General features: G+C 39.7%; 1 protein-coding gene and 1 long non-coding RNA gene across 2 annotated transcripts in view; both read right to left on the minus strand.

The window, feature by feature from the left end:
• The window catches only part of LOC307157378 (uncharacterized protein), a 670,360-nt gene that overhangs the window by 230,508 nt on the left and 417,180 nt on the right, over positions 1 to 22,672 (minus strand). The gene's annotated exons all lie outside the window — the stretch shown is intronic.
• LOC307156698 lies at positions 15,825 to 16,934 on the minus strand. The gene is made up of 3 exons (XR_013820778.1): positions 16,645 to 16,934; positions 16,128 to 16,166; positions 15,825 to 16,023 (listed from the first exon to the last, which is right to left on the minus strand). It is a non-coding gene; the product is annotated as an uncharacterized lncRNA (long non-coding RNA).

Genomic DNA, 22,672 nt, shown 5'->3' on the forward strand with positions numbered 1-22,672 from the left:
AGTAAGAATTTCTTACCTTACATCAGTAGTTGATAATACGGAGCAACTGTCAAAAAATGATTGATTGACAGGTGCCCGCCCCTTTTGGCATAGGATCAAAGGGATCATCAGAGAACAAAGGGAGATCAAAGGAGATCAAAGAAGATCAAAGGGATCAAAGGGGTTTGACAGTTAGTTTTGATTTTTGATTGACAGGTTGCCCCTCCAAGCCCTTGATCATGTGTTTTGACAGATTGGGCCCTATCTTGCACCCAGCGCAATTGACTTTGTACACCGACGCATGTATCATTCCTATTTTGAACCCGCGCAAAGCGCGCTTTTCCCTCCACAGAAGCACGTCGCTAAACTAGGGAATGAACTTGCGCTCCCTGGGCGGTTCAGTGCAAAAAAGGAGTGCATGCTTGGCCATAATCAATGTAGCGTGTGCACAACGCGCATACACTTTGATTCTCTCATCTACACAGAAGCAGCAGTTTTCATTTTTGCAAATCATACATTATTACGATAGATAGATAGATAGATAGACAATTTATTATAAAAGCATACATCTAGCTTACACATTTACCCAAATTATCATACGCCTTTTTAACCGAAGTTAAAGGAGAACTCCGGGCAATTTTTAAGTTAATCTTGATCGTTAGACCTTTGTGAGTACTGTCTATAGAAAAAAAACTAACCAGATCGGTGCTTGCAACACGGAGATACTACAGCTAATGTCCAGAGCTCCCACTCAACTATAACGGCAGTTATGGGGGCATACATAAAGGGTGTCTTTGTGCCTGTTAACAGACACAAAATGCAATTAAAATGTCTGTCCAACATGAACAGGGCCCTTACATGACAACAAGATGCGTTTAGCAACTTAGCCATTGTTTAAATTCACTTAAAATAGTGTTTTAGACGGCTAGCTGTAGTCTCGCGCTGAAGTCCCGTGGGAACTCAGTTGTAGCCGGAAAAAGGTAAACAACAGTGTGCAGGTGGGAGGAGCGTCGTGTGTGTGAAGAGTGATGGAGTTGCTCACAAGTGAAGAAGAAATGGTTCGCGTTTGTGCCGTTCCGAATTGTGGCAACAGAATGCGAAAATACAAGAATTTACATTTTCATCGTCTTCCTTTCCATGACCTCGATATTCTGCAGTTGTGGCTAGTTGTACTTCAGCTTGATGTGCAAACTCCCATAAGAGTACTAGTTACGCGCTAAAGATTACCGCATTTGCAGCGAATACTTTGAAAAAGATGACTACACAGACACAACACAGCGGGGCCGGTTGAAGAAAAATGCCATTCCGTGGACGAAGTGCAACCACTGTGGAGGTAATGTAAACTTTATTTTACAAACTATATCCTTCCATTTGTGCACAGGCGGCTTGAGGAGAGATGTGCAGTAATACATGTTTTTGTAGTCTTATTTGTATTTATATTTATATCACTTATTTATATCACTCTTCACACACACGACGCTCCTCCCACCTGCACACTGTTGTTTACCTTTTTCCGGCTACAACTCAGTTCCCACGGGACTTCAGCGCGAGACAACAGCTAGCCGTCTAAAACACTATTTAGGTGAATTTAAACAATGGCTAAGTTGCTAAACGCATCTTGTTGTCATGTAAGGGCCCTGTTCATGTTAGACAGACATTTTAATTGCATTTTGTGTCTGTTAACAGGCACAAAGACACCCTTTATGTATATGCCCCCATAACTGCCGTTATAGCTAAGTGGGAGCTCTGGACATTAGCTGTAGTACCTCCGTGTTGCAAGCACCGATCCGTTTTTTTTATTTTTATATAGACAGTACTCACAAAGGTCTAACGATCAAGATTAACTTAAAAATTGCCCGGAGTTCTCCTTTAATTTGGGTGGGTTTCTCCATCCCCAACGTCCCTGACGAGAGCGTTGCTCTCCTTGGCTGTGAACTGCTCCTGGCGCGCGCCTGGCAAATCCGCTGTTATAATAGGAATCCGCTTTAGAACAAGCGCGTCTGCTCTTAAAGGGAATGTGAGATGACGCTCTGATTGGTTTATTTCACGTTACGCCCAAACCACACCTATGAGTAATGAAGCTACTTCAGACCAACCCATTTTAGATTTGCGCCTGGCGCAAGAGTCATTTATCCCGCCGGGAAAATAGCAACAGCGCCAAGACCCGCCCACAAAGTTACTTGCGCTTTGACACTTGCGTTTCAGATTGTTAAAATAGGGCCCTTAGTATTAATTGTTTGATGCCTTTTGAATAATGAAGCTACTTCAGACCAACCCATTTTAGATTTGCGCCTGGCGCAAGAGTCATTTATCCCGCCGGGAAAATAGCAACAGCACCAAGACCCGCCCACAAAGTTACTTGCGCTTTGCGCTTTGACACTTGCGTTTCAGATTGTTAAAATAGGGCCCTTAGTATCAATTGTTTGATGCCTTTTGAAGCCTTTTGATATTGACAGAAACTTCACATTGCAGTTGAACTGTTGCCAGATATATGGTGAATATTATAATATTTAGACCCGTGTTTACTGTTACTGTGTTTGTGGATATCTGTGTGTGTTTGTGGATAAAATGTACTTTTGTGCAATTTTATCAGCAGGTTTTACCAAAGTGTGGAACTTTGTTTAACAGCCTCAAGCTTTAATGAATATGCATCTCTCGGTGCAATAGTCGGATGTGATTCTGTTGTAATAGTTTAAGTGTAAAACCATTACAAGTTTTTGTGACTCTCATTTTATTTAAACTTTTTGAGTGAGGTTTTAGTAAGATCTTTATAAACATTTAATTTATATTCTTTTAAAATAACTGAATGGTTTTTCAACATTTGTGTGTGAGATAAACTTCCACAGTTGATCCTTATCAGTTTCACATTACAGCCCGGATATGTAGGGAGGATCATGTGTGATACCAACTTCAAAAACACACACTAACTGTCATATTATTATAACAGTGTCTTCAAAAACACACACTAACTGTCATGTTCAAAAGGCTTCAATAGGCTTCAAACAATCAGACTTTCTGTCAGATACCATAACATATTGTTTAATCACAGTGTCTTCATATAGCTTCAAAAGACTTCAACACTAACTGTCATGTTCAAAAGGCATCAAACAATTAAAACTAGCTGTCATAGCCATGACATAATTATTATAACACTTTCTGTCAATATCAAAAGGCTTCAAAAGGCATCAAACAATTAATACTAACTGTCAAAACACATGATCAAGGGCTTGGAGGGGCAACCTGTCAATCAAAAATCAAAACTAACTGTCAACCTGTCAATCAAAAGTCATACTAACTGTCAACCTGTCAATCAAAAGTCAAAACTAACTGTCAAACCCCTTTGATCCCTTTGATCTTCTTTGATCTCCTTTGATCTCCCTTTGTTCTCTGATGATCCCTTAGATCCTATGCCAAAAGGGGCGGGCACCTGTCACCGAAAGGGGGGGGGGGCACCTGCCAATCAATCATTTTTGACAGTTGCTCCGTCAACTACTTACATCTTTCTTGTCTTCAAATCGCGTTCTTCTTCTTCTGAGGTAAATCCAATGTAAGCTCACTGCGTGTCTTCCAAACTCGACGAAAAGCAGAGACTTATGAAGTGTTTTGGTGTTTTGTTTTTTGAGGTAACGAGCGCGTTCGATGTGGAGATTTGCATGTGAATGGGCGCGTTTGTCGACCCCAGAGGGTTAATGCTCTTCGAGGTGTCCATTGTCAAGTATTAATGGACGACGGCGAGGCGTGAACTGTCCGACGCGCAGCGGAGGTGTTGCAAAAAGTTACCTTTCCCTCCGCCGAAGTCCATTAATACCTGACAATGGACACCTCGAAGGGCATTAACCCACTTATACCATGGTCACTTGCCAAATAACAAATTTTTAAAACATTAGTTTATATTTTAATTTGTTTTACAATCGAAATATAAAGTTTTTACAAACAATAACTTGGTTTCCCTGGTTACGCCTGACGGTTTATTTAGCAACCGGAGATATTTATAGTCCGCTCAGCTCGTAGAACCCTTCAGTTTACTGCCTGTTGCTATGGTTACTCACAGCTGATGTAGCCAGCGCATTTATTTATTAATTTTGAACGGTAAACTGTCAGTTCCACCAGAACTCCTTTTAGGCTAGTGACAAATGGTCAAAAAGTGCTTTAGTTTTTGAGATACCCCTACCGGAGGTAGAACTAAACCCAACAATGTTTTTCCTCATCTCTAAGGTCTCCCATATATGAAATTGATTCTTGGCTCAAAATATTTGACTGCTAAGATTGTTAAATTAACAGTAACAGATATTGTTATACACCCCAAAACCATGAAAGGAGTAAAATATAGCCTGTCCGTATGGGAGTTAAAGCATATAAACTAATGCAGATCAATCACACAAGCTATGAGAGCTTTGAAACTTGGCATGTTTGTAGTCAGGAAGTTGCTTTTCCTACTAGAAAAGACTGGATGTGAATATCTTGATGTATGGAATATGTCAGGATGTATATTCGGATACCAAGAAGGATTCAGTATAACATTTATTGAAGCTCTCGTTGGACAGCAGGTAAATGTAGATGCATTAACAGGTACTGTGAGAATAACATGAATGATCGTCTTTTCTCTTGCAGATAGCGGCAGGCTTGAGTATGGCACGAAACACAATTCGAGGAACACACAAAGGAGAACGTGGGATCTCAGGACGAGGAAGTAGGTAAGTATCACAAGGATATACTGTGGAAACAGACTGGAACTGTTCAGGAACATAAGTCTGGAATGCACAGAGAGCAGGTTAGTGGGTCTTTCCTAGTTCAAGGTTCGACAGGGACTGGAGGTGAGGTGTGTTCCTTTGTAGTGTTCAGTGATTGCTGGTATTGATGACAGGTGCAGGTGATTAGTATTCGGGTGAGTGTGATCTTTGTGTTATGGATGTGAATGAACCTGATTGATTCCTGACAGAATAAATAGAGATATATAAACACATACCTAAAATAAGCGGACATGCACAAATTGAATATCTATGCAGAATGTTTTCATTTACTTTGTGGTTTCTTTGCCAGGGATTATCATAGAAACAAATATGATGACTTGTTGGAAAGATGGGGTTGTGCTGAATCCAGCAATACCAAATATGTAAAAATAGCAACAAAAAGAGGCCACCGGCCTCGCGTCTTTCTCCCGCGGCCCTAGCCTCATCCTGCTCGCCACAGTAAACATGATGAATGGCGACTGTAGAACGCAAAAGCGGTGGCGTGATTACTGATGAGCGCCGCCTGTGAGACTCACCGGTCTCGTGGGCTATCTCTCACGGAGGAGCGGGTATTTTCTTAGCAATGGTAAAATGCACATCAACCGATCACTTGTTTAGCGTTCATGTAAACACTACATTCAGATTCACCAATTGGAATGAATTCAGTTAGATTAAAACAAAAGGTGTGCATGTAAACAATGAATGGCGACCGTAGAAAGCAAAGCCGAATCCCGGACATTTTGGACGATCTCGACGGCCGGACATGCAGGTAATCAAACGCACTGGCACTGAACTGTGATAGGTCTGTTAGCGCATTAGGTCCAACCCCCTATGGGCGGGTTTGAAAGGGTGGGAACTAGTGCTTGTAGTCTTAACAGAAATCCCCCCCTCTTACACTTCCTCCTACAATGACGCAAAATGACGATTTTTGTGTCATTGTAGGAGGAAGTGTAAAGAGGTAAATACAGATTTCTCTCGTCTCAGGGGAAAATGAGAAAATGTTGCACGACCATTCAATAGTATGACTGGGTTTCTAACATTGCAAAGCTTAATGCAAATGGGTGGAGTGTTCCTTTAATAGTAAGGTCCGGATGAGGCCTTTAAGATGACACCAGACCCATGTCGTTCTGAGCTTAGGGGGCTGGATCATGGCATAGGGTTTCTTTATACTAATTATTTAGGAAAATGGCTGTTATACATCAAAAACAATCGAATTTTTGGCAAATTCTGCTTGAGTCACATTTTTTTGACTAAAAGTTGTAATTATTGTGTAATTACAATGCAAAATAATCAATTTTTTGGCAAATTCTGCTTGAGTCACATGACGACTGTTACCTCAGTCCTAGATCAGTAGTTAAATTCTGAATTGGTATTTTTTCTGATTTTTAAAGGGCCTTTTTTGACTAAAACTTGTAATTATTGTGTAATTACTATGCAAAATAATCGCATTTTTGGCAAATTCTGCTTGAGTCACATGACTACTATTAGCTCAGTCCTAGATCAGTAGTTAAAATCTGAATTGGTATTTTTTCTGATTTTTAAAGGGCCTTTTTTGATTATAAGTAACGAATTTTTGGCAAATTCTGCTTGTGTCACATGACTACTGTTACCTCAGTCCTAGATAAGTAGTTAAATTCTGATTTGGTATTTTTTCTGATTTTTAAAGGGCCTTTTCTGACTAAAACTTGTAATTATTATGCAAAACAATCACATTTTTGGCAAATTCTGCTTGAGTCACATGACTACTGTTAGCTCAGTCCTAGATCAGTAGTTAAAATCTGAATTGGTATGTTCTGTGATTTTTAAAGGGCCTTTTTTGACTAAAAGTTGTAATTATTGTGTAATTAATTATTATGCAAAACAATCGAATTTTCGGCAAATTCTGCTTGAGTCACATGACTACTGTTACCTCAGTCCTAGATAAGTAGTTAAATTCTGAATTGGTATTTTTTCTGATTTTTAAAGGGCCTTTTTTGACTAAAACTTGTAATTATTGTGTAATTACTATGCAAAATAATCGCATTTTTGGCAAATTCTGCTTGAGTCACATGACTACTATTAGCTCAGTCCTAGATAAGTAGTTAAAATCTGAATTGGTATTTTTTCTGATTTTTAAATGGCCTTTTTTGATTATAAGTATCGAATTTTTGGCAAATTCTGCTCGAGTCACATGACTACTGTTACCTCAGTCCTAGATAAGTAGTTAAATTCTGAATTGGTATTTTTTCTGATTTTTAAAGGGCCTTTTTTTGACAAAGTTTTAATTATTGTGTAATTACTATGCAAAACAATCGAATTTTTGGCAAATTCTGTTTGAGTCACATGACTACTGTTACCTCAGTCCTAGATAAGTAGTTAAATTCTGAATTGATATTTTTTCTGATTTTTAAAGGGCCTTTTTTGACTAAAGTTGTAAAGTTGTTTTTGGAGCATTAATATTCATTGTATGATCATTAAAACCTATTAAAAAATGAATATTTTTTGGTTAAACTGAACTGAGTTTGAAGAGTGTGGGAATGGCAGTTTTTTTTCTTCTTTGTTTACAAACATCGTCTAGTTCAAGAGGGTCACAGACTGCAGCAGTTAGTTGGTGTGTGGAGGCTGAATAGAGAGGTTGGGTGGATTTATTCAGTGTAAATTTGACAAATCAGAGTGAATTAGAGACATGTCAGTGCTTTTTGACACTGGAAAAGTGAACGCAGACAATATTTTGTCTAAAATCCCCATTCACTGCACCAGTGCTGACTGTGAGAGTCTGTACTTCAGCTATGATATTGATGGGGTGGTTGTTCAGCTCAAGGAGTTGTGTGGGGTGGTTGGACGTGTTCATTATGTTCCTTCCTGAATTTCATGCACACATGATGAACGATCATTTTGAAATTCTTAGGAAACACATCAAACTGAGCACCCTAACGCAGAAACATGTACGTGCACTGCACAACTGCAGTGGTTGGACGCTGGGCCATATGGAAGGGGGATATTTCTTGAACATTTCAGTTGTGCCAAACAAAAATGGTACAATAGAGGATATGTTCATGGACAAATATACTGCCAAGTGTAAAACTGCTGAGATTTTAAATGCAATTGTAGGGGAGTTTAAGTCTGCGCTGCGTGCAATGGCACCATGAAACATGGATCGCCCATCAGTGCTGAAGGCCCATTTTCACGACCTGTCCCACTTTAATGTCCTTGATGTTGACCAAGGAGCAAAAGAGCAAGAGAGCAAAAGAGCATCAGTAAGGTCACTGAAGGGCTGAACATTGATGTGATGTTAACACTGAGCATGTTTGGCCAGAAAAATTATGATATCCTTGATTTGAGTGGATTTGTGAATACTGAGTACATTGTGTCTGTGTCTTTGCACACAGCATGCACTGTCCACGCTAAAGACCCTAGGATCCACTTAATGTGGTCAAGGTATGGTGTGCAAGAGGTGGTGGGGAACAGAGGGAGTCTGTTTTCAGTTCTGTCTATGAATGAGACTGCTAACTTCTCATCCAATCTTGACCACAGGGATATGGACATCTCCAGGGCACTTCGGGGGGTGTTTAGGGAGACTGACCTTGGTTACACACTTACGTTTGTACAATTGTACGCTAATACATCCCACAACAGACTACCAAAGGTTAGTGTGAATCCAGTTAGTGGGTGTTTGGTGACATGTGGAGCGTGTCACCCAAGGCACCTGAGAAGTATGTGGTCTAGGGCAGACACATATCTGACGTACATGTCAGATATGTGTCTGAAGTTGGGGCCTACAGTGAGGGCTCGAATTGAGCAGGTTGCTCTTTTTGAGGGAGAGATTCAGCATGCCATGGACAGTGAGTCCACTTTTAATGAGGAGGTGTTGGGCAATTTGCTTAGGAACAAGCCTTTGCTTGTTCCTTTTACTGATGATGTTGCTGCTGATTGTAATGAGGTATGTTGTTACGGGAGGAAGGAGGCGGGAACCGGCGAACATTTAAAGACATTTAATGACAAAAATAAAACAAATACAAAATGAAAGTAAAAGCCAGCAGCCCCTCACGGACGACTGCTGGCAACACAGAACATCAACTGAAACACAGGCCTGTTCCTCTCTCGCTCTTCACTGTCGTCGCTCCTCCTTTATGCTTCCGCTCCTCCGTGAGAGATGCGAGACCGGTGCGTCGCGCACGTGTCGCTCATTATCAATCACGCCACCGGCCTCGCGCCGTCCTCCCACGGCCCTCGACCTCGTCGTGCTCGCCACACTGATGCTAGGGTCATGGGCGTTGTCCAGAATGTGGCCAAGCACATGGTGGGTAAGCTGAGGTCACTTTTCGAAAATCATACGGGAAAAGGAGACTATGACCAGACATGGGCGGCATTTTAGTGTGAGCTTGGTCTGGAAGAGCTGTTCTTCGGCCACCCATTCTCCACATGGGATTATCAGTATAGCGTCAGTCTGGGCACCAGCTCCAACCAGAGCAAAAGCCTAACATGTCTCCGTGGATTTGCTGGTTTTGCCCCTACCAGCAGTGCAAGTGCTGGACTTGTTCCACCTCCGCTACGTCACTGGACGTCAAATGAGACGCAGCAGAGCAGAATCGAACGGCTGTTTAGATTCTCTGAAGCTGTCAGTGCTGGCTTGAGTGTGGTTGGGGCAGAGCTGCTGATGCTTCTGCTGTGCGATCCATTCAACCGCAACGATCGAATCCCCATCACGGCCCTGCAGAAAAGCAGCTGCCCGGGCACACTGAAGGGCTTCATGTCCATCCAGGGTCTATGTGAGACCCTGGAAGGCGAGGCGTCTTTTGTGTATCCCCATACGCTCTGCAGGGCAAAAGATATGGTGGCCCAAGCAGGCCATGATGTGAAGTCCTGTTTAATGTGTGGAATACGCGGACACAAGCTCCGGTTCTTCCCAGCCTTGAAGTTCTTCAGTTTAAACAACAAGAAAGTGAACTGGAACTTCAAGGATTTCTGGGAGATCCACGACATTAGTGAACAACCGTCTGTGGAGGCGCGAGCGGTGAGCCTGGTCGGAGACGTATGATTGGAGATGGGGAAGAGGGGTCTTAGCTTCATCAGAAACACACAGAAATACATGGAGCATGGCATGCCGTGCATCTGAAGGACCAGGAGCTCGTTAGGGTGATGACTTTCATCAGCTCTATTGGGCTCATTCAGAACGGGGACTTCATCAGTTTTGATAAACTGAGAACCCTGCTTGAGGACCTTCCTGTGACCCAGGCACGGGTGAGGACGTTGCAGGTCCTGTCCCATTTTTTGTTGTCACGCGTGTATGGTATGAAGCTGTGGGCCTTACACGAGAGTATACCATACAAGATGCGGATCACAGCTGCTTGTGAGCAACAAAAGGTTTGTGTGGCAGAGAAAAGCATCTCAGAGCCAGTGGAAGAGGAGTGTGCTGAGCTTGACAGTTCCTCTGAGGTGCAGAATGTCAGAAAGCTAGTTCCACACTGTCTCCCTGCTAACTGCTCCCTCCGCTGGACCAGCATGGAACTGGCATTAGTCAATCTCAATGCTGAAGTGCCTCATAAAGAGGCATACGCACAATACATGGCTGAGTGCCAATCAATGATTGTTCCTGTGCGCACCTTTAACGCGTTCTGCAGGAAACGCAACGCTATGATTAAAAAAATGGTTTAGGGGTGGGTTCTTTCTATAGGTTTAGTGTTAGTTAGTATTAGTAATTATAATAGGATTAGTGTATATTATTTGTTAGTAATTAGTATTAATTTGTAGTTGTTAGGGTTAGAGGTTGTTGTTGGTGGTGGGTTAGGCAAATTTTTTTTAATATATATATATATATATATATATAAGTCAGTGTTAGGTGTGTTGTGTGTTGTATTTTTTTATATATAAGTTAGTATTAGGTGCGTTATGTGTTGTATTTTTGTAAAAAAAACAAAAAAACAATAACCCAGCCTCTGACATTACACAAAGCAGTGTAATGTCAGTGCCGGTCCCAAGCCCGGATAAATGGGGAGGGCTGTTATACACTTAGGGTGGTGTTTGGGGAATAGGGTTAGGGTGTTACACCTGGCCAAACCTCTTCTCTGGAACCCAGTTGGTAGAGGATGGAGGCTCAGAGAAGATGGGTGCATTGAACCTGTAATGTTCCAGAAGGCACCAGCACCTAAAGAAGTTAGAGACATCACCCACCTCTACTGTAAAGACGGAAACTGCAACAATGCCACCAAATGCTACTGTCTTTCAGTAGGCTTGACCTGCACAGAGTTTTGCTCTTGCTCTTTCCCAGACTGTCCAAGTATGACCCACTTTGTCACTGATGACAATGTGGATGAGTGAAATCGGTGTGTTGCAGCTGTAGCATCATGGGGGGCTGACCTCAGAACGGCTACCAAAAGCAGTTCATGTTCCAAATGGTTCCTGCTAGAAAAAAAACAGCCTGAGAAGAGAAGGCTCATTCCCCCTCAGAATGTTTGTTTTGTTAGATTGCCATTTGTATGATTTAAGACAGTAATTTAATTTGTATTGTGTTAAGTTATAGTTTTATTAAAAGGCCCATTAAGGTCAAACTGCAATCCTGACACCTGATCTCCTGTTTGTGCTATGGTAAGGTCTTATCTTTCGATATCAATCTTTGTTTCCATATAGTACAAGGTGCCATATGAAATGATTCATTATTAAATGTATCTTATATTAGAATTTCTCACCATTCTTCTCACCACTGATAATGGGCTTTGGACTAAATTATGTCAATGTTTTAGACACCTCATACATTGAGTGACAGAACACCCTGATTTGTTATGCTATTTTTACATATTTGGTATTGCTGGATTCAGCACAACCCCATCTTTCCCCATCTTCATATGTGTTTCTATGATAATCCCTGGCAAAGCAACCACAAAGTAAATGAAAACATTCTGCATAAATATTCAATTTGTGCATGTCTGCTTATTTTAGGTATGTGTTTATATGTCTCTATTTATTCCATACATCAAGATATTCACATCCAGTCTTTTCTAGTAGGTAAAGCAACTTCCTGACTACAAACATGCCAAGTTTCAAAGCTCTCATAGCTTGTGTGATTGATCTGCATTAGTTTATATGCCTTAACTCCCATACGGACAGGTTATATTTGACTCCTTTTATGGTTTTGGGGTGTATAACAATATCTGTTAATTTAACAATCTTAGCAGTCAAATATTTTGAGCCAAGAATCCATTTCATATATGGGAGACCTTAGAGATGAGGAAAAACATTGTTGGTTTTAGTTCTACCTCCGGTAGGGGTATCTCAAAAATTCGGGGGCATTGTCACTAGCCTATTACTAGGTGTCCTCTATCACTTTTTAATGGACACCCTGCAGCCAATCAGAATCGAGTATTCACCCAGACCATGGTATAAGTACTTATTTATCTGTTATTTTTGTGTGTGTGTTTTATTATAATTTTAACTAACTAAAATTACTAAGAACAGGCTACTCAGACGATTACAATCCAAAAGTAGGCTATATTTTAATGTCAATTTTAGCCATTTCTTTTGTCAGGCCTATAATGTTTTAATGTAAGATGTCATGTTGTAATTGTATAGCGTAAGATGTTATATTAATATTATTGTAATATTAATATACATTATATTATGTTATTACTATACTATACGATTTGATTTCCAAAACACACACACACACACACATTAATGTTCAATGTGAGTTTACTCTGATGCGTCATTGACCGTTCGAGGTCAGCTTGCTTGCGCTTTACCTGGCAATACTCAAAGCCCTTATTTCTGGAGAGCCGTGATACTTCGATCTTGGAAACTTTTTTCGTTATTTCATCTTCCTTTATTTACTTCAATTGACTTGTGTTGCTAGCATATTGTCCCTCGTGCGAACATGTCTTGCTGTGTAGCATACATGTGTTCTAAGATGCAAGTCTCTTCTTCCGAGTTAAGCTTTTTCAGGTAAGTTCACTGTCTCCATCAATATAATGAAAGATTATGATTATTTGAATCATCATTATATATGCCTAAGCAGAGGTGTAATGAGTAACATTACCTGAAATCCATACTTGAGTAAAAATACAGATACCTTACAGTAAAAAAGAATCCATTAGAAATTACAAGTCACCATTTCCAATACAACTTGAGTAAAAGTCAGAGTTTCTGATTTCAACAGTATTTAAGTATTTTACTCGTACTGAATGTGGCTAAAAAAAGATGCAGGTCGTCCTCAACAACTGAGAGACATGCAGGTGAAAGAAACAACTGATTTGTAAGATGAGAAATCATGTTTATTTTCTAAAATCAAAATAAAGCTGAACAACTCAATATTGCAATAAATCAAGGTCGACACAACAGCCTTAAACGTCTACAAACTCTCAGTTAAGCTCAAGTGCACAAAAAGGCTATAAGTAAACCAACATCCTTCAAAAAGGCCTTTGTCAATATAGAGGATATATAAAATAATTAGAGGTGGGCATAGATTAATTTTTTTAATCTAGATTAATTTTGAAATTAATCTAGATTAATCTAGATTAAAATGGCTCATTTGAATTCTGCCGAAGGCATTCAGAATATGTGTGCTACCCAAATAATGACTATAAAAGTAAGTCTTTGAGAACGGGTTTCTCAAGCCAGGTGGCGCATTAGACCAGGGGCTCATCTCCTGTTTCCAAAATGCATCACAAACTGCTTGAGAAAGCTGTTCTACTCATAGACTGTAAAAGGTTACTACTGTACTGTTACCGTCCGTAGGCAACATTAGGTAGGCCTATGTTATTATCAACTACTATAGGCTATCAATTAGGGATGGGCGATATGGCCTAAAATCCATATTGTGATATACATTGCAGCCTCTTGCGATAACGATATATATTATAATAAAACCATTTCAGAACAGGTTACACAGACCCTGCTAAACAACTGCTAAATGTATTTTTTTTTTGTATTTTTTTTTTTGAAAGGGTGTATGTAGTTTTGAGAACATATTGTGCAAAACTGTAAGTATACAACATAATTTTGCAGATAAATAAAATTTAAGTACACTAGCTGCAGAGACTTAAGTAGGTCTAATGTTTATTATGGCTTGGAGCTTATGAAACCCCAAATTTAAAGTTAGAATATTGTCTAACTGATGTCTTTTCAGTTAAAAAGAAACACAACAACGATTCGTAAAATCGGGCGCTTTTAATAAAAAGAGATTATGTGCTACACCACTCACTAAGATATATTGGGAATAATACGCGCGCGCTGGTATTCAGTGATATGTTTCGTTTTGAATTTGAGGCGGTAGAACGGATTAGTCGTGTGTTAACTTACCGAACTGTTACACCACACAGTCTACGTCGGACGGCTTAAATCCGGACCAAGTCCAAATAATGGATGTTGCATCTTTTTCACCAGCTTTCACTTTCAGCCATGTTTACTTAAGATGACGACGAATATGATGCGTTGCAGCCGGGTGTTCCTCGCGGCCGCGGGTAGATTGCGTCATCATAGCTTGTGTTGCTTGAGCCAGCTCCCAACCCAACTGTATTTTTTAGTCTATGCTCCCAACCCAACTTGGAGAATAGATTAACGGCGATATTTTTTTTATCGCGCGATAAGAGTCGCAGCGCGTTAACGCCGATAACGGCCCACCACTAAAAATAATGTTAATTAAAATTAACTAGTCAAAGTCTACTTGCACTGAATGTGCTGGTTTCGGCCTCATCAGCAGCTGCAGTCATGACCTCATCTCCAAAATCAAACACCTGAGATTCAGAAAACAAGCACAAAAACTAAGCGTACTCCAAGTGATATGCCACAACAACAGTTTTATTTTAAATGAATGGCTGCAACAATAAAATATTTGTGAATATAGGGAGTGTATGTGCATAATGTGTGTGTTTGTGCATGCACACGTGTGCGTTTGTGTGTACATGTCTGTACATGCACATTCATATGGGTGTGTGTGTGTGTGTGTCATACAATAGCCTATAGTGCCCAGTTTAATGCTTTCTACCAATTTTAATATACCACAGCAACATTTTATTGTTTTGGTTGGATGTGAGTGACAGATCAGCTTATGCATTGTCACTGCAATTGATTCTCAACTGGGGTGGGGGGAAGGGAGATCATTTTAGGTTAGCATGGCATGCAAATTCTTTGAGAGAAAATCAAAGAAAATCCATCACTTTTGGTTTAATTTCCATTAAATTCATTTTCTTGAACAATGTGATATGCTTTCTTTTCTTGTCAGGTTCCCCTTCAATGATAAAGACAGGTTGCAGCAGTGGATACACAATGTCAAGAGAAAGAGCTGGACACCAAACAAGCATTCTCGCCTCTGCTACCTTCACTTCACACAGGACTGTTTCATCCCTGTCCAGGGACGAAACACCCTTAAACCAGACGCGGTGCCAACCATCTTCTATCCCCATTGTCAGGTGAAGGTCAAGGCGAGACACACCAGAGTCAGTAAGAACACAACGGTTAGTAAGACTGACTCTGACACACAAGCTGGTAAACGCAGGAACTTCAGTCATGACCATGATTACATCAGTTGCACTCACAGTGAACCACAGACAGTCGAGATGAGTGTAGCCAGCTGCAGTATAGCCATTCTGCAGATCATGGTGCATACACACTGAAAAACTCATCCAGTCCTCTAAAGAGGAAGGTGGCATTTGTTCAAAGTAGCTTGCGTTCTTACAAGAAAAAAATGAAAGCTTCAAGACCAGTGAGTCAGAAGACTGAAATAGAAAGTGAAGTCTCTCTCTTCAGCTGTCACTGATTTGAAAGAGAAGCTGCTCGTTTCCACAAGCTGTGCTGATATGCTGGAGGCTTCCTTTAGCGGTGTTGCTAAAGAAATTCTTACAAGGGCCAAGTGCAAGACTAAATCTCAAAGAATCTCTGATAATTTGAGATCTTTTGCCATGACTCTCAATTTCTACTCTGCAAAAGCTTATCAGTTTGTTCGTGATAGCTTTGATTGTGTTCTGCCTCATCCTCAAAAAAATCAGGTCTTGGTACAGCAGCATTCCTGCAGACCCAGGCTTTACAGAGGCATCATTCACTGCCCTCCAATCCCATGTGGATGAAGGAAGGAAAGATGGTAAGGAGACTGTTTGTGCTCTTATGATGGATGAGATGGCCATCAGAAAGCATGTTGAATATGGGGTTTAGCTATATTTTACAGAAATACACCCTGTCCAATGCATTTAGACAGATGCATTTGTTTGTTGGCCCTGGAACCCTCAAATTTAAAACTGTTCCACATGAGATCACAGAGGAGGCGGAGAATCAGGCCAAACTGTGTCCGTCTTCTCCAATGATGAGTGGGGAAGAAGAGGACATCTTCTCGAAGGGTGGATACCTCAGCCTCCAGGGGAAGATCATGGAAGTGAGTAAATCTTCTATCCGTCTAATACATTTTGCAGTGTTAAACTAATTCTTTAAGCTTTTAACCTAATATATTTTACTAACTTGACAGCATTACATCCTCATCATCCAGTTCCAAGTTGCCTAAAACAGAAATTTTAGAAAAATGAACAGTGATAATGACCGTGTTCTTCAATACCTGTGCCAAATTCAATTATATTGCTAATTTTGTATATTTGAGCTGAATAGTCTCAAAAACATACTAAATACATTATAACATTATATTAATTTTGAAATAGTTTGTGTATCTAATGGGTGATTCAAAGTTATAAGAAAATTCACAGGACATAACAGTTGAGTAAGGCTGTTGACACCATATACGCTTTTTCACCCCCAGATTTACCCCCAGATCTTTCTATCTGACCGTCTTCATCTGTCACTATGGCACTGTGATTTAAACACACATTCAGGAAATCTCAACACTCCATATTTTGGATTTTTTCCTTATTTGGAAAACAACTCATGTAATTAACAAATTGAAAAAAAAAAAAAAAAAATCTAAATGTGCAATGTTGAGGAAATCCAGGAACAAAAATAAGAAACAGAACTGTATTATACTAACCCATGAATTAAATTTTTCCAGTTGCGTGGCGTGAAGATGACACACACTAATGTCCCCGTTCTGGACATTCAGCTACAATGTGGAGGAAAGTTCTTTGAAGTGTCGCTGTGGAGGGATGAGGCACTGACTGACATCTACGTGGGTGATGAGGTGGTGATTACACACCTTCGTCCCTGCATCATCCACAACGGGCGAGGAAAATTCCAATCCTCACCCTACACGACTGTGAAGGTACATAATGCACAACACTACTGCTGCCATACTATACACTGAAACAGAGTAAAACATGCATTTTGGAGTTGTAAACCTACCTTTCAATTAATAAATATCACATGAACAAAATCATAACTGTTCAGATTATCAGCAATAATGTAATCTGATAATAGGCTAGAGTTGCAAGTGTTTTTTTTTTAATACAGCATGTTGAATATGCTGAAGGGAAATTCCATGGGTATGTTGATGTAGGATGTGGCAAAGTTGATGACTCTTTGCCAGTAGCCAAGAATGCATTGGTCCTTATGGTTGTACTTGTTAATGGATCTTGGAAAATCCCTGTGGCTTACTTTCTCCTTGACGGGTTAAGCGGACAAGAGAGAGCAAATATTGTCACACAGTGTCTTTACTAGCTGCATGACATTGGAGTGCGCGTTGTTTCCCTGACATGTGATGGACCGTCTTGTCACTTCACCATGATGCAGGCTCTTGGAGCCAATATCACAGTTGGAAACATGAGGCCATTTTTTCCTCACCCTGCAAATCCAATGCAGGCTGTACATGTGGTTTTTGACGTGTTCCACATGATGAAACTCTTGAGGAACGCTTTTGCTGATGGACGTGTTTTCCAGACAGGCAGTGGCAAAAAGATTAGGTGGCAATACCTAGAAGACCTCAACAAACTTCAGGAGACTGAGGGCTTGAGGCTGGGTAATAAGCTGAAGATGGCACATATTCTGTGGAGAAATCAGAAGATGAAGGTAAATCTTGCCGTTCAACTTTTCAGCAGCAGCGTTGCAGATGTATGGGGATAAATTGATGCCAAAACCATTGAAAATGGACAGACTAAAAGTCATAAATAGATATTACAACTTGTAAAACACAATCTACAAATAGATTAAAAATCCGCAAACAAAGTCCTCATGATCCGCAAATGTAAAGCATGATCTACAAAAAGATAAAAAATCCACAAATAAACACATCCTGATTCACAAATAAAAAACAGTGACTTGTACTTGAAAAGCAGAATTTGAAAGAATGTAAAGTGACTTGTTTGCAGGAGAAGATCATGTTCTGTTTGTAGATTGTGTCACATTTGTTTTGAGAATTCTGACACTATTGTTTCGCTGTTGTGACATATGACACATTAATGCCATAATCATTGAAAATTAAGAGACTATGAGTCAAAAATGCATATTACAATTTGTAAACACAAAACAAGATCTACAAATAAATTTTAAATCTGCAAGCAAACTCCTCATAATCTGCAAATGTAAAACACAATCTGTAAATAGATTCCAAATCTGCATTTGCAGATCACAGGGCATTCACAGATCCCTCTGCACACGTCTACAGATCTTTTTGGCACTATCTTTCCGCAGAGTGTGTGACTACTATCCACATGTGTAGTCAGCCAATCAGGTGTATTGCTTCAATGTGATGTCACGCCCCCTCCATAAGCCCTTTTCAAAATAAGAGCTGACACTTCTCGGATGGGTGGGCTGGGCTCACTACCATTTACCGTTGCCGGTGTTGTACCGGAATCTGACTCCCCGGACAAATCGCACTCTCGTGCACGCGCAAGCGAGTTTAAATGCACTTCCTTCGCTATATCCTATATCGATTTTTCACACAGCAAGCACCCGGATGCTGCATGGAAGCTTTGTCTACACTTAAAGAAATTAACAGAAAGTGAACTAGTGTGGATAAAAGATGCAAAAAACAAACACAAACAAAAAAAACATGGCAGATCGATTCAAACTATAAACTTCGACGGGTAAGGAATAAAGCTACCAGCTATCAAAACAAAACTGTTCATTTCACTTAATTTAACTGAACTTATCGTTTGTGTGTTAAACACGCTGTGGTTCATAGGAAAATATTGTATTACTCCCCCCATTGCGCATGAATGTCATTAAAAATAATAATATTTAACCTTTTTTCACGAAGATAGGCTTTAAGAGTTCATCAAATACATATTGTATATATATGAGGCAAATACCTGTCTTTTTGTTTGTTTGTTTTTTGCTTAATTGCGTCTTAAAAATAGAAATAAAACAAATTATTAGTGATAATTGACACTTAAAGCTAAGAATGTAAAGAAACCTTAGACATTTTTTTTAATTAATAGAATTTTCCAGCACATTAGGGCCCCAAAAAGCATTATTTCATTCATTCTTCCAATTTTACATCTTACATTGCTTATGGACATACAATTAAAATAGCTGGAGCAATTGCTTTGCGGTGAGGTGTCCTTTTTTAAATAAAAAAACTGCTAAAAAACAAGATGGGTTTAGCAGGGGGAGTGGGATTTTCACAGCATTAAAATACGGACTGATGAAATCACACTCCCCCCTCTCCAGCACAGGTGTATAAGGCCATAGACTCACCACACTACTGCTGGTGTCACATCTTGGTTTAGAGATTGTGTGGTGACAAAAGCATTTGAATGTAACTTAATTAAGATGGGTTTCCCAGGGGGAGTGGGATTTTCACAGCATTGAAATACGGACTGGTGAAATCAGTTGATTGTAACTCATTTTGTGTGAGTGTATACTGTACATGTTACTACATCCAAATAAAATGCATTTAATAATTTTATGATTAAATATTTTTTTAATATCCAATATATTTTTTATTTTAAAATATTTTAATAATTCATATAATAATTTAATAATAATTAAAATATGTATATAGTTTTACCTAGAAATGAGTTTTATGATAAATTATATTAATATTATATTAATATAATAAATATAATAATTCAATAATAATTTAAAAATATGGTTTACTTGGAAATTGGTTTTATGATAAATATTATTTTTATTATATTAGTATTATGATAGATATATATATATATATATATATATTTTTTTTTAAATATATTTGAATAATAATTAATATAATATACTCGTATATTCATTTACGAAGAATTAAAAATATACATATAAAGTTTTACTTCGAATTCATCTACAGGCGGAAGTGCACTTGTGAAAATCGCGCGGTACCTTGTTTGCACACTTAATTATCACGTTGTTTTTCCAATGGATCCTGGGATTTATGAAGAAATTTTTTCCTACAAGTCCCATGGGCAGTGGCGCCTCCAAGGGGGGGCCACGGCCACCCCCAAAATGACACTGGCCACCCCATTGGCCCCCCCAACCAGAAAGAGTGGAGTTTTTAGTATAGTGATTTTATTTTATAAATTAACATAGACATTAATGAAACACTATATTAAAAAATTAAAATAATAAACTTGTATTATATGAACTGTATAATACGCTCTCAACCCCTCCCCCTCTTTATGTGCATTGCGGCAACTTCGCACACTTACACGTGCAGCCGCCAGCCGCAATACCGCGAAGCATGCAGCACATGGTTCGTTCAAGTTCAGGAGGATCAAGCAACGCAGGAGAGGAAACTTATAATGTAAGTAAAACTTGGTTTTCGTATGTCATATAAAAATTCTGTCATTAATTGCTCACATTCGTGTCATTTCTAAATGTGTAAGACCTCCGTTCATCTTCAGAATGCAAATTAAGACAGCAGAGTATGACGTTCAAGGCCCAGAAAAGTTCCTAGATGATCGAAAAAGTAGTCTATGTGACATCAGTGGTTAAACTGTCATTTTACGAAGCTACGAGAATACTTGCGCAAATAAAACAAAAATAACAGCTTTATTCCACATTTTCATCTCTGTCTGCGTCACTTGCATGTGTTGGTGGTGGCGCTGACCGACTCGATAGATTTCATACAGCGTGACGGTGAGTTCACACGGGGCGTCAGCGTCAACGCTTGACGGAAGGCGTGGCTGAAGTTTGGCACTGACGCCATGGTCATAGCAGCGTCAGCCAATGAAATTAGACAGGAACTCAACAACAAGCTTCATTGTCATTCAATGGTCATAAAGGACCGGGTGATTGCCCACCGCAATAATTAGTTTCTCCTCCATTTTAAAATTTATCCTCAGTTTGCTGCTCTTGAACAGGATGAACATGATTGGCTGCCGCCTGGCTACTGTATTTGCATAGAGCGATCTGATTGGCTGACGCTTCCGTCGGCGGCGCTTCACTGGCGTTGCTCGCGGCAGAAGTTGAAAACTCAACTTTTGCCGCGAACAACGCCAGTGAAGCGCCGCCGACGGATCCACAATTCTTTTCGGCAACGCTTGACGTCACCCATTCAAAGTCAATGGGAAGCGTTGACGCTGACGCCCCGTGTGAACGTACCGTGAGTCTTTCAATTAAATTTAAACAGCTTTATTGGCATGACAGAAGCACATTTTACATTGCCAAAGCATACATAGACATGGAGAACATATAACAGAATTTTTTTCTCCGTGTGTAAACAAGGCCCGGCTCATGTGTTCAATGTCATAACGCCTTATCTGGGTCGGCACCGTGTATATGCAAATATCACGGACCACGCTCCAGTCCAGTCGGTGGCGCCGGCGGTAATGCACCTGTAAGCTGCTTGCCAACAAATCACGAAAGCAACAGCCCTGGCGGTGCCACACGCGTGCGTCATGGTGCGTCGCGCGCTTCCACAAGTGACGCAGAAGAGACGAAAATGTGGAATAAAGCTGTTATTTTCTTTGATCATCTTGATACTTTTCTGGGCCTTGAACGTAGTAGTACCCTTGCTGTCTATGGGAGGGTCAGCACTCGGATTTCATCAAAAATATCTTAATTTGTGTTCCAAAGATAAACGAAGGTCTTAAGGGTTTGGAACAACATGAGGATGAATATTTAATGACTGATTTTTCATTTTTGGGTTAATTAACCCTTAATATTACTCCATCAATTTGACTATAAATTATTGCAGATTTGGGTAACATTTAATGCACTGTCATTTGCTCTAAGGTTACAAATGTAGAACAGTTAGTCAGTGTTTCCCATTAATTTATTAGACTATTGTGACAAGTACTATTTTATTAATGTATGTCTAAACAACAGAAACAGAAAATATGCAATTTAAACTCTGACTGGATATTTTCACACAAATATAGGGTTTATGATGATTAATCAAAATGAAGAGGAAGGCAGTCGACATATCCACCTTCTTCAGCAAAAGGTCTGTACATTCTGAGAAAGGTGATGAGGCAGTTAGGATGGAGGACCAAGTCCAAGAGAGTACAGAATGCAACAGACACCAGCTGGAAGAGACGGACAGACAAGAGACGGACAGACAGCAGCTGGAAGAGACAACTGCATTGAATTAAAACAAGTAAAAATAAGGATATTTGTTAGCATTTGGCTTTTTATGACATTTTGAGTAGAAATTGTAATTGGGCCTTGAATTTAAAAAGATTGGTAAGCACTACTTTATTTAGACTTTAAAATTGTTCATATCATTTGTAAATATTTTAAGTAAACTAGGGAGATGTATCTGTCTAAAACATAAGCATTAAATAAATCATATAATGAATGATCATATACTTAACGAATTGCACTATTAATGCTGCTTTTTGCTTCATTATAGATATATCAAAATCAAGAGATGAGGATCCTAAACAGCCCCATCTAAAGCTCTTTCCAAGAACTGCCCAGGGGGATAGAAGACGCTGTTTTAAAGCAGAATGGTTTAAGACTCACAAATGGCTTGAATACTCTCAAAGTAAGGACTCTGCTTACTGCTACGCCTGCAGACACTTCTGTCTTCCAAAATCTGGTGATTCAGTCTTTACATCTGTTGAGGGTTTTCGAAACTGGAAAAAGGCCACTTACAAAGACGGAGGGTTTGCAGCGCACACAAACTCAGAATCTCACATCAATGCAATGCTAGCATGGACAGAGTATAAAAGATCAGCTACAAC

The sequence above is a fragment of the Squalius cephalus genome (assembly GCF_949319135.1).
Source record: "Squalius cephalus genome assembly, chromosome: 4".
NCBI lineage: Eukaryota > Metazoa > Chordata > Actinopteri > Cypriniformes > Leuciscidae > Squalius > Squalius cephalus.